The sequence below is a fragment of the Zingiber officinale genome, chromosome 3B (genome assembly GCF_018446385.1).
Source record: "Zingiber officinale cultivar Zhangliang chromosome 3B, Zo_v1.1, whole genome shotgun sequence".
NCBI lineage: Eukaryota > Viridiplantae > Streptophyta > Magnoliopsida > Zingiberales > Zingiberaceae > Zingiber > Zingiber officinale.
In genome coordinates, this window is record NC_055991.1 from 85,986,946 (window position 1) to 85,999,674 (window position 12,729).

A 12,729-nucleotide genomic window follows, 5' to 3' on the forward strand; every position below is an offset into this window, starting at 1 on the left:
CCAGTGCGTTTTCCTAGGATTAACCAACAATTGGTATCAGAGCTAGGATTTGCCTCTGTATATTTTTAGAATTCAAATAGGTTATGCACATATCATGCATAATTTAGGCAGGAAAATAGTAGGATGTGCTAACTCTTTGGTTGCAGGCTCCAACTATTATGACTTATTGATATTGTGTATGATTAGACCCTTGGACATGTCAAGGGCATTATTTGTGTGCATGATTGTTTGTAAAAAATACAGCAGGAGTTGTATTATTTTTAGAATTTTATTTTTGTTCGATCTAGAATACATGCACATTCCCTCGTGGAATATAGGATCGACATATGTAAAATTCTATTTTTGTCGCGGATCGGATTCTTGCGAGGCGAGGTACTTTCGGAGCACCAGAGGCGCAGCGGAATAAGAAGCAAGAAGGATGCGACAACTCGACCCGATGGCGGTGGCTAAAGATGGCAGCAGCTAGGGTTGGAGCATACTGAAGACAGTGATGGAAAAGGTCATAATAGTTGGAAAATTAATTTCTAAATTTATTGCTTTTATTTACTGTGATGTTTATATGCATGTGATGTATGCTAGCATAGGTTAAAATCCTCATTTCTAAATAACTAAGTGGGAGAGGGATTTTAATAAATCACATGGTCTCCATTTCTGGTTTGTAAATGATGCAACAAGCTTACGTGTTGGCTCTGAGTGCCTCCCTCCACAACGGATGAGTTTGTTGCGGATCACTAGATCAAACTTTCTTTTATGGATGGTTAAAGGAAATTATTTAGGAGCATGTGATCTTCTCCAACTGAAGGGGCACAATTCTATTTAATGGACTTAGTATTAAGTAATGGTATACACTTAGACGCATTCAATAGTATCCTCCCCAACGGAGTCACTGCTATTGTCTTGTGTGACCAAAGCGAAACCAACTATTAATTTTATTTGTCATAAAGTTAGGATGACAATATAATAAAATTAATGGGTCACACCCTCCTCTTACAAATGATGAATTTGTATACGTCCACACTAACATGGCATGCAATATTCACGGTGATTTGAGGTGTTGGTTACTTTAAAATAGTATTGTTTGAGGAATCAATATTATTCTAAATTTAGAGTTCTTATTGGTGCGGGAAGCATCCGACGATCGAACTTGTGTTTTGATAATGGCAAAGGATTCAAAGTTAAGGTGTTTTGTTTTCTAACAAGTCTACTTGAGGATTTCAGGAAAGTCCTAGCTGCGGTTAGGCAAAGGGAAAAACCCTAGGGGGTGGTAACTCTAGGTCATAGGGGGTGGTAACCCTATGCGGAAAGTCTTGGTAGGTCGACATCTTCAGGCAAAAGTCCTAGGGGGTGGTAACCCTAGGTGGAAAGTCCTGGTGTCGCGAACCAGGTGAAAGACTGGACTGGCCGGGAAGCGGATGTCCAGCAGAAAGTCCAGAAGCGTCGAGTGCTGAGCAAAAGTCCAGTCGATCTGGAGGATTGACTGGCAACAGGTAAATATCCTGAGTGGAGTAGGTGAGGACGCGTTCCCCGTAGAGGGAACAGTAGGCGTCGGGTCGACCTAGGGTTTCCGGTCGGAAATCCGAAGTCAGACCCAAACTTTCATTCATATTTATGATATTATGTGTGCTAACTTTGTCTTGTAGGATATGTGTGTAGTTTGTAGACTAACACATTGTGCAGGGACAAAAGAGCAACATTAGCCTCGGATGAACAGTGTCCGAGGCGCCTCCATGGAGCTTGGAGGCGCCTCGGGTGCAAAGGTGAGCTGGCTGTGCGCCGGAGTTGGAGGCGCCTTAAAGGGCAGTGAAGGCGCCTTGGACCGCAGCATGGAGGCGCCTTGAAGGCGCGTGAAGGCGCCTTAAGAGGGATAATGCGCGACTTGATCAGCGCTTATCGACGCGTGCAACTCGGGGCTTGGAGGCGCCTCGGACAGCCTTGGAGGCGCCTCCAGCACCCTTTATAAGCAGTGTTCGAGCACCTCTTCCAGAACAACTCTCTCTGAATAATCTCTTGCTACGTGCTGCGAACCTGACGACCCAGAAGTGCTGCGACGCGACACCAACGACCCGGAACTACTCTTCTCCATCTTTAGTTGTCGGTAAAAAGTTTATGAGCTGTAAATTCCTATAATTGTACAAATTATCGTGCTTATAGTTGTTGCGCACCGAAAGCGATCAAGGATCGCGGGCCTTCGAGTAGGAGTCGATCTAGGCTCCGAACGAAGTAAATAGTTTGCCTCTTTGTGTGATTGTTTTTATTTCCGCTGCATTTACTCGAACAGTTTTACGATTCCGAAAAATGAAATAGCCACGAGCGCTATTCACCCCCCCTCTAGCGCGGTCTCGATCCAACAATTGGTATCAGAGTGAGGTTGTTTTGAATTGGTGCAGCCACCATTCAAAATATTTTTTTTCGTGGTATTTTGTTTCGGAGTCAATTAGAAATTAGCTAATTAGCTAAAGTTCTAATTTTTTTAATCAGTGTTGCTCAAAGTTGGTTAATACCACTTGAGCTCGTTATTTTTTCCTCCCGCACTACTAATCCAAGACACAGTCTTGGAATAGATCTTTTTGTTTTTTCTTATTTAGGTATAAAATGACTCAACAAGAGGGATATAGCATTGTTCGTCCCCCACTATTTTCCGGAGAAGACTTCAGATATTGGAAGGGGCGAATGGAGATATATCTGAAGATCCAGTTCGACACCTGGATGATCGTCAAGACAGGACTGCAACTACCAACTGATACGAACGGTAAGCCTACATCCTGTGAGAACTGGGAGCCAGCCTTCATCAAAAAGGTGGAAGCCGACGCCAAAGCTACCTGCACCATCCAGTGCAATCTTACCAAGGAGGAGCTCAACAGAGTCGGCCCCTTTTCAACCGCGAAGGAACTCTGGGAAAAGCTGATCGAACTTCACGAGGGCACCTCGGAAACCAAGGTAAGTGAGCGTGATTTGTTACTTAATAAACTATACAATTTAAAAATGCAGGAAGGCGAGACGGCAAGTTCGTTACACACTCGAATTCAAGATATTCTAAATTCCCTTCATGGAATTGGGCAGAAGGTAGAAAAAAGAGACATAATAAGGTATGCTCTTAACTCGTTTCCAAGGAGTACATTGTGGGCATCAATGGTAGATGCCTACAAGGTCTCCAAAGACTTATCTTCTTTAAAGTTAGACGAGTTATTTTCTGAATTTGAACTTCATGAACAAACTAATGCACAGCCATCCGAGAAGGGTATTGCTTTGGTTGCAGGTACGAGTCAAACACGGGAATCAAGAGTACGGCGAAAAATTGAATCGGAATCAGAAGACGAATCCGACTCAGAAGATTCAGAGGATGAACTGACCAGCGAACTCGTGAACCTTGTGAAGAAGCTCTACAAGAAGAAGAAGGGCTTCAACAAGAAAGATCTGAAGAAGACAGTTCAGTCCAGGGAGGCCCAACCGAACTCAAAAGTAAAATTCGAAGTCACTTGTTACGGGTGCAACCAGAAGGGGCATATCAAAGCCAACTGTCCCAACCAAAAGGAGGCCAAAAAGCAAAGAAGAAAAAAGGCCCTAAAAGCAACTTGGGACGAATTTTGTTCAGAGGACGATGACGATGAACTTGATCAAACAAGTCTACTCGCACTGATGGCCCGGGACCAGATCATCGAGAGCGAGTCAGAAGCCGAGTCCGAGCAAAGCCACGGATCCGCATCCGTTTCAGAAGGGCCAGAATCCAATGTAAGTATTCCAAGGCTTAACAATTTAGTTAATTACTTACTTCGCAAACTAGCTAAATCAAACCTTAGGATTAAATCACTTCTAAAGGAAGTAGCTGTCCTTAAAGAAGTGCCAAACACTAATTCCTTACCTGATCAAGTTCAAACTGGAAATTCAACTCAAGTTCAAAAACTTGAGGAAGAAAACTCTAGCTTGAAAAATCATGTAAAAGACTTAAAAAATATGTTAGAACGGTTTTCTCTGGGATCCAAGAATTTGGACCTAATTCTTGGAACACAAAGAGTCGTCTACAACAAAACTGGACTGGGATATAAAAGTAAAAAGAAATATAGATCTTATTTATCCTTAATAAACAAACAAGGTAGTAAACTAGTCCAAGCATGGGTCCCCAAGTCTAAATTAATCAATCAAGTTGAACTTGGCCAATACTGGGTTCCGAAGGATCAAATACACTACCTCAATAGACCAAATCAAGGCTATGATCCAGGGAAAGCTAAAAGGAAAACGATCTTAAAAATTCGAAATTAAATTCTAAATTCAAAAATTCGAAATTCGAAATTTAAAATTCGAAATTAAAAATTCGAAATTAAAATTCTAAATTCTAAATTCAAAATTAGATGGTGGATCCAAACTAGCTGGCACCTCCAACTGAACTATCCGACAGGGTAACTGAACCTAATTTACCCGAAATGGGTAAAACAAGAGTAGATTACCCGGTAAAACAAGAGTAGTTTAAAAAGGGCTGAGTTTAACTTGAACCACAGTACCGGTGAAGTTTTTGGATGATAGTACGTTAGAGAAACTTGGGCATCGCATGTCTAGGAAGATATGGCTTCGACCTGGTGCATTTGGCCAAGTGGAACTGACCGAAGCTACCCTTAAATGGATCCTAACAAGTTAGACCAAGGATTAGTATTAAGTTCAATGGGTAGGACTATTTGGAAAACCTCGAAGACATGGTTACTTTAATGAGCTCCGAGTGACTCACCATAGCCCAGAAGTTTATCCAAAGAATGTTTACTTGTTGAACCCAAAGCTAAACCTGAATCTAACACAAAGTTAATCCAGACCCTTAAATTCAACAATAATTCATCTCACAACAATTATAGGATTCCCTGATTGACAATCTAGATCAGGTGAGATGACTAAGAAATTAAAATTAAATTAATTATTTTTATTTTTTTTAAAAAAATTATTTCAAAAACTTATTTCAAAATTATTTTAAACTTAAATTTCAAAAACTTAAATTCCAAAATTATTTTAAAAACTTATTTCAAAATTATTTTAAACTTAAATTTCAAAAACTTAAATTTCAAAATTATTTTAAAAACTTATTTCAAAATTATTTTAAACTTAAATTTCAAAAACTTAAAATTTAAAATTATTTTAAAAACTTATTTCAAAATTATTTTAAACTTAAATTTCAAAAACTTAAAATTCAAAATTATTTTAAAAACTTATTTCAAAATTATTTTAAACTTAAATTTTAAAATTATTTTAAACTTAAATTTCAAAATTATTTTAAAAACTTAAATTTCAAAATTATTTTAAAAACTTAAATTTGAAAATTATTTTAAACTTAAATTTCAAAATTATTTTAAAAACTTAAAATTCAAACTCAAGTGTTTGCTAAATTACCTTGAATACAATAGAATAGAAAATCAAAAGAGTCTACTTCAATCACGCTATCTTCAAATCCATTAAAAAGAAATCAATTCAACTACTTCATGTGTAGGAATTGGATCAATGGATGTTGGATAGTGGATTCTCCAGACATATGACTGGAGATAAGTTAAAGTTTACCAAACTCAAGTACAAGAGTCTAGGATCAGTTGCATTCGGCAACAACGGTAAACTTAAAGTAATCGGAAAAGGTAATATTGAACTTAGTTCCGATTTCATTATTAGAAATGTTTTATTGGTTGAAAATTTTAACTTTAATTTACTAAGTATAAGTCAATTGTGTGACAGCGGATACCTAGTCAATTTTGATAAATCTGGATGTCTAGTTAAAAATATTGAAAACCCAGAAATTAAACTTAAAGGACTTAGGAAAAATAACATCTACACAATTGACTTATCAATATCCTCAATAAAGTGTCTCCTGACACAACAAGAGGAAACCCAACTGTGACACAGAAGGTGTAACGACCCGGCCCTTTGGCTTCTTGGGCGACCCTTGTGGCGGCCCACTGGCGGTCCGGATTTTTGCCTCCCCAGGATTTGAACTCTAAACCTCCGGGCTTAAGTATTAGAGTTTATGAATCACCAAGTGAGATCATCTCATTTGGTTGCCGTGATTCATAAACTCTAATACTTAAGCCCGGAGGTTTAGAGTTCGAATCTCGGGGAGGCAAAATCCACTGCCAGGGGTGGAAAGACCTAGTAAGGGTCGTCGGTCGACGGCATGAGAGGTCGCCAAATGGGCCAACGACATAAGGGGGTCGGGTCGTTATAATAAAAAGGCGCCTTTTATTGTAACGACCGCCCTTTGGCCTCTTGGGCGGCCCTTTCGGCGGCCCAACTGTCGACCCTTGGCACTCACTAGGACTTTCCACCCATGGTTTTCCCCCGGATTCGAACTCTAGACCTCCAGGCTTTAGTAGAGTTTATGAATCCTGGCAACCAAGTGAGATGATCTCACTTGGTTGCGAGATTCATAAACTCTAGTACTTAAGCCCGGAGGTCTAGAGTTCAAATCTGGGAGGCAAAAATCCATTGCTAGGGGTGGAAAGTCCTAGTGAGTAACAGCATGGGTCGACGACATGAGAGGTCGCCAAATGGGCCGGCGACATAAGGGGCGAAGGCTGGGTCACACTCACACTAGACTCATTTCAAAAATGAGTCAAAATGGTCTAGTTAGAGGTCTGCCCAAATTAAAATTTATTGAAAACTCAATCTGTGATGCATGTCAAAAAGGAAAACAAACCAAGTCCACCCACAAGTCAACCAACCTAGAAAGATCCAACACCATACTTGAGCTCCTTCACCTTGATCTATTTGATTCACATGGAGCCAAATCACTAAGCAAGAACCAATATTGCTTAGTAATAATTGATGACTACTCTAGGTACACTTGGGTAAAATTTCTAAAAACAAAAGATGAAACCTATGAAATATTTAGTAATTTTTGCAACTTAACAGAAAATGAAAAAGATACTAAAATTAAAAGAATAAGAAGTGATCACGGAGGGGAATTCGAAAATCATAGGTTTACTCAATTTTGTAAAATAAATGGATACCAACATGAATTTTCATGTCCTAGAACCCCTCAACAAAATGGACTAGTGGAACGTAAAAATAGAACATTACAAGAAGCAGCTAGGACTATGTAAACGAATATCACTTAAATCATCAATTTTGGGCTGAAGCAATAAATACTGCAAATTATATTCAAAACAGTATTTTAATTAATAAATTTCACAATAAAACACCATATGAACTCTACTATCATAAAATCCCCAATCTAAACTATCTAAAAGTATTTGGGTGTAAAGTTCACATTTTAAATACTAAAGATTACTTAGGAAAATTTACACCCAAGTCTAACCAAGGAATATTCTTAGGATACTCCTCTATCAGTAGGGCCTTTAGAGTGTATATTCAAAATACCTCAAAAGTTGAAGAAACAACTAATGTAATATTTGATGAAGAAAACAGCTTACCCTATATAAATGAAAATATTGACATTAATCCAAGAGCTATAGACGATGATGAAATCCAACCTAATCTTAATGAGTCAGAAGAATCAGTTTCTGACTCACAGATAAGACTAACTAGAGTAAGTACCTCTCACCCACCTGACCAAATTTTGGGTGACCCAAACCTAGGAGTCAGAACTAGATCATCCAATAGAAACCTTAGTCAGATTGCCCTAATTTCTAAAATTGAACCTAAGACTATAGAAGAAGCCCTGCCTAATCCAGACTGAATCATTACAATGCAGGAAGAATTAGCCCAATTTGAGAGAAACCAAGTCTGGGACCTTGTACCTAAACCCATAGATAAATCAATAATAGACACCAAATGGGTTTTTAGGAACAAGTTGGATGATCACGGTGATATAATAAGAAACAAAGCAAGGTTAGTAGCCAAAGGATTTAGTCAAGTCGAAGGCTTAGACTATGATGAAACCTATGCTCCAGTAGCTAGACTCGAGTCCATTAGGATGTTATTAGCATATGCAGCAAATAAAGGATTCAAATTGTACCAAATGGACGTTAAGTCAGCATTTTTAAATGGTTTTATCAAGGAAGAGGTCTACGTAAGCCAACCTCCAGGGTTTGAAGACATAGACTACCCTAATCACGTATTTAAATTTAAAAAGGCACTATATGGACTAAAACAAACCCCTAGAGCATGGTATGAAAGATTATCTAATTACTTAATATCCAAAGAATTTAACCAAGGACAAATCGATCCGACTTTATTCGTGAAAACTATATAAAAAGACATCTTTATAGCCCAAATCTATGTTGACGACATAATCTTTGGCTCAACTAATTCAAAATTCTTAAAAGAATTTGTCAAATTAATGGAAAGTGAATTTGAAATGAGTATGGTTGGAGAACTCAATTTCTTCTTAGGCTTACAAATTAAACAAACTAAAGATGGAATCTACATTTATCAAACTAAATATGCTAAAGAGTTAATTAAAAAATTCTGTATGGAAAATTCAAAAATTATAAATACTCCAATGGCAACCAACATAAACATTGACTCTGACCCTGAAGGAAAACCAGTTGACCCAAAATACTATAGGAGTGCCATAGGTAGCTTACTTTACCTAACTGCAAGTCGACCCGACATATTGTTTGCAGTAGGTATGTGCGCAAGATACCAATCCTATGCAAAAGAGTCACACCTATCATACGTTAAAAGAATACTTAGGTATATTAAAGGAACTCTAAATGTAGGACTTTGGTATCCAAGAACTTGCACCTTTGACCTTTATGGCTATTCTGATTCAGACTATGCCGGGTGCAAGTTAGACAGAAAAAGTACAAGTGGTAGCTGCCAGATTCTAGGAAGTTGGTCAAGCAGAAAGCAACATTGTGTTGCTCTATCCACCACAGAAGCTGAATACATAGCTCTAGGAGAATGTGCATCTCAACTGCTGTGGATGATGCATACGTTAAAAGACTATCAACTAGAGTATAAACATACACAAATCTTTATTGATAATATCAGCTCAATTAATCTCACCAAGAATCCTATTCACCACTCCAGGACTAAACACATAGAGGTAAAACACCACTTTGTAAGGGATCATGTAGCTAAAGGTGAAATTGCACTCAACCACGTTGAGTCCAAATCAAACCTAGCTGACATCTTTACAAAACCCTTACCTGAACTTGAGTTCAGTGCACTTAGAAGACAAATAGGAATGTGTTGGGTAGAGTAGGTGTCTCATTTTGTTGTCTTGTTCTTTCAAATTCTAGAAAAATTAATTTTCAAAATTCCCAATTTCCTAGATTTTTCAGAATTCTGGATTTACTTATCATTTTTTAAATTCTAGAAAAATTAATTTGCAAAATTCCCAATTTCCTAGATTGTTTAAAAAATTGAAATAGCCTAGGCTTTCCCCCTAGAAATCATGTTCCCCTAGAATTAAGCCAGAGCATCTCACAAGCATCTAGGTATACCTTGATTGTGATTGAAAAACATAGAACGACGTGAGATGCATAGGGTATAGCCTGGACTCAAGAATGCTTATATCTGTGCATCAATATGAGTCTGGGAGTTAAATACATAATATACATTAATCAAGTTAAGTCCTCCAGCTCTAGTCAAGTCTATCTGGACCAAAGTAACTTAACTTGACTAACCAAGTGAAAGCTATTGTCCTATAGGCAATCGGCAAGTAACTAAAGGTTAGACAGTTGGTAGAGGATACTCAATTTTTTAGTTAAAGATGTTTTGATCTTTAGGGCTCTAATACCTAGTAAATCAATCTAGTGAACATGACTCATGCTTGGACTCAAGGACCAACTGAATTTAAATGAATAACCTTGTCCTAAAACTTAAATATTATTTAAGCTAAGTTCCAATCTTAACTTTCAAACCCTATTGAACTTAGCTAACCTATTGAACTTAGTAAATTCCTGTATAATTTTTTTTCAAAGACTAACAAACAATTTTTCTGTAAAATAAGAAAGATATAATCACTAACTTTTTAAATCTATCAAAGTGATACACTCCCCAACAGGTTTATAATGTTATTCAAGTGTCTATTATTGCCCATTTTTGATATATGGCAAAGGGGGAGAGTAGCAAATTAAAATTTAAACTATTAATTTAAAATTTTAAATTAATAGTTAAGGGGGAGCAAAAGTTAAGGGGGAGCAAAGGTTAAGGGGGAGCATATAGGTTACTTTAGCAAATTTGCTTTGGTCATTTTTATTCATCTATACTTAGCAGATTTGCCTGTGTTAAAAATATTTATCTATTCGTTTGTTTACTTAACTTTGAATTTGAGTTGCCATAATCAAAAAGGGGGAGATTGTTGGTGCGGGAAGCATCCGACGATCGAACTTGTGTTTTGATAATGGCAAAGGATTCAGAGTTAAGGTGTTTTGTTTTCTAACAAGTCTACTTGAGGATTTCAGGAAAGTCCTAGCTGCGGTTAGGCAAAGGGAAAAACCCTAGGGGGTGGTAACTCTAGGTCATAGGGGGTGGTAACCCTATGCGGAAAGTCTTGGTAGGTCGACGTCTTCAGGCAAAAGTCCTGGTGTCGCGAACCAGGTGAAAGACTGGACTGGCCGGGAAGCGGATGTCCTGTAACACCCCTAGAAAGCCTAGATAAGAAAGTAAGGATAATGAGAGTTTGAAGGTAGTGAAAAGAAGGTGTAAATATTCTAAGTTGAATATTAAGATGGGAAGGATTTAGATGATTAAAACTTTATGAAAGAAAATAAAGTTGAGAATATAAATCATCTATATTTATAATGTATGGAATTAATGTAGACAAAAGGAAGAAATATGAGATAATATATTCATGTGTGAAATATTTATGCATAATGCATATACATGAATTATTTTGTACAAAAATATGTTAGGAGAAGGATTTGATCCTTGGTTCTCTTGTGGATGCATGCATGTGTTAACCAAGTGTGATAGGAGTGAATATTGTAAGAGGAGAGATGGGAATTTTAATTAAAGGAAAGAAAGGAGAGAAATTAAGAGAAAGAAAAGAGAGAAACTCAAGAAGCATTTCTCTAGCATATTCTTTCTCATTAAGAGGAGAAGTAAATGAGGAGGATGAATCAAGTCAAGTTTTCCTCCCATCACTTTAGTATAAATAGGCATGGAGGGGGGGGCTTCATCCTCAACTCACTCTCCTCCATTTGTGCCGAGCACTCTCCCTCCCTCTTTCCTCTTGTTGCCGAGAGCAACAACTCTCCCCCTTCTTTCTTTCTTTTTGTTGCCGAGCAACACAAGAGGAAGAAGCCTCCTCTTCTTCCTCCTCCTCTCCACCAAAAGAGACCTAGCCACTTCTTCCTCCATTGGTGCCGAGCAAAGCAAGCAAGGAAGAAAGGTCCACAAGCAAGTTCTCAACTCTAGGAAACTTAAGCAAAGAAGGTAAGCTTCCCCTCACCTGTGGTACAAGGCTTTTATGTGATTTTCGGATTTATAAGGATTGGAAAACCTAGGAAAGAATTTAAGAAAATTCGGCTAAAGAAAAGGTATTCAAATCTAGGATGATTTAAACAAGACCTCATTTCATGATAAGATTTTCTATGCTATGTAGAAGGATTCTTTTCCATGATTTTATACATATATGATGCATGATCAGAGGTGTATGTAACCCTAGAATTTCAATCAAAAATATTGTAAATAGGTTAGGAAAATTATTGTCTAACCAAACTAGTGCAAGGTTCCCTCTATGAAATGCTAGGGACCTTCCTATGGTTTTCTTGCTTGGAAGTTGATTGGAACCAAAAGAACCCCACTCTCATGTTTCGGCCAAGAAAGAATTTAGGGTTAGGAGGACCTTGAATTTAAAATAACTATGCTTATATGACATGATATAAAGTTCTTAAGAGTTGTATGCTTGTATGTTGAAAGAAACTCATGAACCTTACTCTTAATATTTCGGCCATGGTAAGGTGATGGTTTAGAGAAGCTTAAACAAAATTCTAATATGCTCAATGACCTCTGTGATATTATGTTATGAAAGATGATTAATGCTCTCATGTTTAATTGGAATGTAGAAAATTAGTTACATGATTTATGACATGTAAGATCACAAGAGTCCTAGCTTGTTTCTGATCCAACTTTGTGTATGATGTTCTTAGTAAATCTTGCTATGAAATTTACTTAGGTTTCCCATGCTTTAGGCCACTTAAAGGAAGTTTATATTCTATGAATTTCGGCCAAGTAAGGTTTAAAGGACCTAGAGGCCTTAGAAATGAAACCTAAGGGGTTAAAAGTACTTCTTATGAAAACTTGATAATGTGTGAATGTGATACATGTTTGTATGACCTAAATGAATCATTATGTGTTCGGCCATGAAGGGATAGATGCCCTAGAAACCCTAGAACAAAAATTAAATATGTCTATGCCATGCTGTATGGAAATGATATGATAATAAGTTAGAATGCATGATTTCTTTAGTTACGAAATGATATGCATAATGAAGTTATATTATGAGATATGCCATGATGTATTATAGCATAGAAAATGCTATACATAATGAAAAGAAATGAAGTTATGTTATGATATGTGATAGCATAGAAAATGCTATACATAATGAAAAGAAATGAAAAGAATAAATGCATGAAAGATTGTTAAGGACATGATATGATAGTTATGCATGATAAGTTATTTTTATGGTTTGTACCAAGGGTGGGCTCCGCGCCTGGGGTCGATGGAGTAAGACTCGGGCCTCGTCAGTAATGGGCCTTTGAGTGCCCTAGGTCGATGGAGTAAGACTCGGGCCTAGTATGTATGCATGGTAGGGCTCAAGACTTGCTACCTTGGACCTACGCATTATGTATG